Below are 5,153 nucleotides of genomic sequence, written 5' to 3'. Positions count from 1 at the left end.
GCCCCGGGAGATCGGGCGATGGTTAACATCGAGCCCTGCATTGCATGTTGTGCATACCACGTCCTCCTTTTTTGCCACGAGTTAATATTTAAAAATCCCCTTTTCAATCTAATGGATACGTCAGTGTTTTTAAAAACATTAAATGTAACTTTGTTTCTTTTTCTTTCTTGTTTTTGCATATCTGTCTTTGTCAACTTATTTCAGAGGGTAAGATAGGAACCATGACCTTTAACTGAAGAGAGCTGAAAAGCAGAGGAATGTTTGTGAATACTGAGGAGTAACTAAAAATGTTATAAAGGTGACTGTAAAAACAAAATCTGGTGAAGAATGGAGGCATTGATGGAGTTTTCCAACAGGGAGTGTATATACAAAGAGCAGCCGGAAGTGCAGAATGATAAAGAGCAACTAAGCTTCATTATTTGCTTTGACACTGCATATTTCTGTTATAGAAATAACAGAAATAGAATAAAAAAAGTGTAATCTGTAAAATGTTCTTTGGGTAAAAAAACAAACAGGAAAAAAAAACCCAAAAAACAAACAAAAAAAAAAACATGTAAGGTTTCCAAGTTTTTTTTTTTTTGTTTGTTTAGTGGAAATAAAGGATCAAATAAAATAGACTTTCTCAAAGTAAAATATAACGTAAAGAAAGCTGAGAAGCAAGCGCATCACCATAGAATCATGTGAAGTTAAAAGTAATTTTAGGTTGGGTTTAAATCTTTCACAGAAACCAAAGAGACAAATGAGGGAAATTTTGACCAAATTATTCATCAGTTTGATTCTAAAACTGATAACTAAACAAAGTGTGTTGCTAAAATAACACCAAGCAGTAAATAGCATCATTCTGTGTGGAAAGCTGGCCCATATATTAACAAATTATACAAGCTTATATAAAGTCAAGGCTTTAATTCTTCAAGACTAGTTTGTTAAGCATCATTTAGATTGTTTGAAATAGGTTAATCAAAAAACAGTTATTATAACTGTTATGCAGAAGTAGAAAATGGGAACCTAACCAGACCAGCTATATCATTTTTTTCTTTCTTTTACTGATGACAAGAATATGTCTGTATATATATATAAAAATTACAGGCACCAATACTGCACCTTGATGTACCTCAAACATTACTTCCCTATAAGAGTAAGATGTAGCAGGGGTAGGTGGTCTATTGTTGCAATCAGTGTCAGAAGTGAAACCGTAAAATGACTGCGAACTCCATTTGAATGATTAGAGCAGTGCTCAAGGGAGGAGATAAACCATAGGTGTTAGATTAGGTTTAGGTATTAGAACCATTGAGTTTAGGTCAAGGTTTATTTCAAAATCAAAACTTCAGCTGAAAATATTTTTTGGGACATGTGTTTAACAGTACATTATTGAGAACAATTTTTAGACGACCAGATTAAACAAGAACAAAATTCTCTACAAAATCCAGTCAGGGGCCATTTAAGTTACATAGTTTGACATTGGAGTATAAATGAATGAGATCATTGAAAGAAAAAGAGGCATAATTAATCATGACCGCATTGGGGTGCCAGGGGTGCTGCAGCACCCCTAGTGGCGAGAGGGAGATTTTAAAAGAAAATGTAATAAAAATACTTTGAGCAATTTATAAATTTGTGCAAAGCACTTTGCCTTTATTTTTATGTTATTATTAGGTGTATTTGGATTTTAATTGAATTATTTGAAGACAAATCAACACAAGTTCATGGAAGTTAAGTTGTCATGGCAACGTCTAGCAAGCTAGTGGTCGCAGAGAAAAGAGGGCTGTTTCTCAATATGTGTACTTTTGCGTTCTCATGTGCTTGTGTACTTGTGCATTGCATCATTCTCAGCCCTAGTACTGCTCGAAATAACAAGAAATGCAAACCGAGAACAAAGTCCCCGGATGCTGTTCTCGACCCTCCCTATTTACCGAGTATGCAACAGAGCAGACTAATCCGTTCTTGATATTGACAGCTGTCCCAGCATGCACTGCGGCAGCAGCAGCTTACAGTAAAAGTATGTTTTAAGATCATTTGAGGAGAGAATATACTTTAAAGCGTTACTATATGGCACATTTACTGATTTAATGTGTAATAAAAAAAAAAAATTCTGAAGTTGAGACGACCGCGGCAACCAGTGGAGCTCCAAGGGAAACGGCAACCAGGGCTAACCACAGCCCGTCTGATTTTTTTTTGCTTTAATTGGCAAAAAGCAGGAAAAAGAATAATACAAAGTGAATCCAGTAGAACTTTTTATTGCCTACCTGGAATGGGTGACAATAGTGGAATAAACCTTTGGCTCTCTAAATGGAAACGGTGCCCTACTGTATTTGTTAGTGCTCGCCGATTGAACCATTTGGTGGATCGGGGCCCCGCCCAATACTGGTATCAGTGCAGCACTACTGTATATTCACCTGAGAATTGATGATATATGTGTGTAACAGACCCTGCTCTCTTGCACTGAAGTGTATATTACAACAAAGTAGTGCATCTATTTATTTTTATTCATTGTTTTGTGATAGTTCTGTAGGCGAATACATATTTTGTCAAAAAAAAAAAAAATTCACAGCATCTTTTTTGAAGGATATAGGATATAGATTGAAAAAAAAAGGGGCCCTGTCCTTGCAATAGGGTGCCTGTTCTTCAGGTAGGTAAGACTTCTTTTTAAAATGTTAAATACCACCCAGATGGATCACTATGATGATAATTTATAATACAGTACTCTCATGTAGTATTCAGGGAACATTATAGCTCTTATGAAACTAAAAGAGCGTATTCCCCATTGTTTTCAGATCTATTGACATTATTGGTGCTTTGTAGTTGGCAAATTGCTGAGAAATTATTTCCTCTAGAGACTAAAATTGCTGGGCAATATTAAGATTTCAATGAAGTTGTCGTTACAAATGAAGTTACAGATGATGCCCATTACATATCCTTTGATTTAATTTAATTCTATATATTTTTGAACATTTCCATCTGAAAATACTTATTATTTTGCTTAAAGAGAATTTAAAAAGTCAATTTAATTGCCTTTTTCCTGAGCTTCCCACTCTGAAGGATCCCATTATTTTTATTTTTTACGAGCAAAGTGTCCATGGTTGTTAGTGATAATAGGAGGAACTGGATGAATTCCTGATGACCATGCATATAGGCTGTTGCATCCCTATAATATTTTTTATTTTATTCTAACAAGCAAAAAAAAAAAGATATACAAACCCATAAACTTAGAATGAGACACAGTATACATGAACTACTGCATATATGACTAAATCATCTCATTAAACAGACTCAGCTCTGCTATATTACATGTATACGTATTCTCCTGTTAACACATGCAAATGGGATTCAATTCTGGGCCTTTGCATGGTTTACTATACACAGCATAGCAAGTCTATTATAGAGGGAATTAATTCTGCACACAATCCCAGAATAGCAATTACTTTCCATTTCTTGCAAAGTCCAGAGGATGTGTCATCTGAGAAGAAAGAGTTTATCTACAAAAATGTCAGCAAGTTAAATAATTAACTTACAAATAAACACACACCTTGTCTGACACGAATCAAGCTATGAAAAATAACAATTAAGATTGAGGCTTAAGAGGCGCTTTTTTTTAAAGACATTATTAGCAATGTTATTACAGAGATGGCTAAGTTCACATCAACTCATTAGTAAAATTAACACGGGGATGTGGAAAGGTTTGGGAGAAGCTGTTATCTGCATTGCACTGCAGTTCTAATTTTGTCTCAGTGCAGGAAATGGAAAACAAGGCAATGAAACAAAGCTCAATGTGCTGTTTGTTTACTGCAGTATTCTACATTTTGCTGTAAGTAAATATTGCATGGTTTGAACAAAATTGTTTTGTTTTTTTTCATTTATCTTTGGTATTTATTAAAAAAGAATCAGACAGCTAGCTGAATTATTCTGCAAAATTGAATAACATAAAAAACACTAAGGTTTAATCCTGATATTTGCAAAGAAATATACTTGAATCATCTCTCATAAGGAAAAGCTATTAGCAAAAAAGATAAATAAAAATACAAACAGGCAAATGAAAAATGCTGCAAGTAGACAAAAAACTGCAAGTTAGGAAAATGTGCAAACTAGCATCTAATTATAGAAGTCCTCATCAACACCACTAGAGGGACACTGTCACGCATCATCGCATACGGGCCCAGACCCTCATTAAAGGCATACAATAATGATAATAAATAATAACTGAACTTTATTGATGTCATATTGGAGAAGTTAACTCTCTGCATTTAACTCATCCCCTTGGGGAGCAGTGGGCTTCTATTGTGGGGCACCCGGAGAGCAATCAGCGGTTAAGGATCTTGCTCAGAGACCCAGAGCGGCAGTCTGTGGGAGTGGGGCTCAAACTCAGAACCTCAGAATTCCAAGCAGTACGCCCAACCACTACCTGCAACTCTCTTAACTCCCTACATGTGATTATAAGTGAGATTAAATATATTAAAAGATTAATGGAAAACTTATCTTTTTTCTCTCCCTTCAGAAGTCTGCTGAATGGCACCAAATAAGCACTAATTCATAGTAATGTTTAAGTTCTGTGCCGATATGAACAGATAATCCATCCTCTCCCCCTAGTGGTCTGTAGCCCCTCTGTTTTGCAGAGCAAGCATTGCTTCACAAATTAGGAAAATCCTTGAATTAAAAACACTCCTAAATATGACTTTTGGCCTCCTTCAGAATAAAATATGAAAAATTTCATAAAAATTGCTGGTCATGATATTATAAATGTTAATTACATCAAGACTGTTTTGTGAAGTTACTGAGTAGTTAAGACATGTTGGTCTCACAGCACTGCTGTCATGCAAACAACTGTTGTTAATTATGTCATTCATGAAAATCCAAATCAAGCCTAATTTCTTTCTTTCTTTCTTTCTTTCTTTCTTTCTTTCTTTCTTTCTTTCTATCTTTCTTTCTATCTATCTATCTATAGAAAACATGAAGGGCTTGCTGCTGTTTTTCATGCTGTAACCCTTTCGATTTGTGATGGCACAACTTGGATTTACTAAATTATATCAACTGGGTTTGTTCACTGTATACAGGAAGAAGGAAAATTTGTTTATTTTTTTCAATTATATATTATCTAATATTTGATTTTTTGTAACCTTTTTTTCTTACCTTCTAAATATGATCACACAGCAGCCTGAAGTGAC

Source organism: Cyprinodon variegatus, unplaced genomic scaffold (genome assembly GCF_000732505.1).
Source record: "Cyprinodon variegatus isolate N-32 unplaced genomic scaffold, C_variegatus-1.0 Scaffold492, whole genome shotgun sequence".
Classification (NCBI taxonomy): domain Eukaryota; kingdom Metazoa; phylum Chordata; class Actinopteri; order Cyprinodontiformes; family Cyprinodontidae; genus Cyprinodon; species Cyprinodon variegatus.
This window is presented reverse-complemented; position numbering follows the sequence as displayed.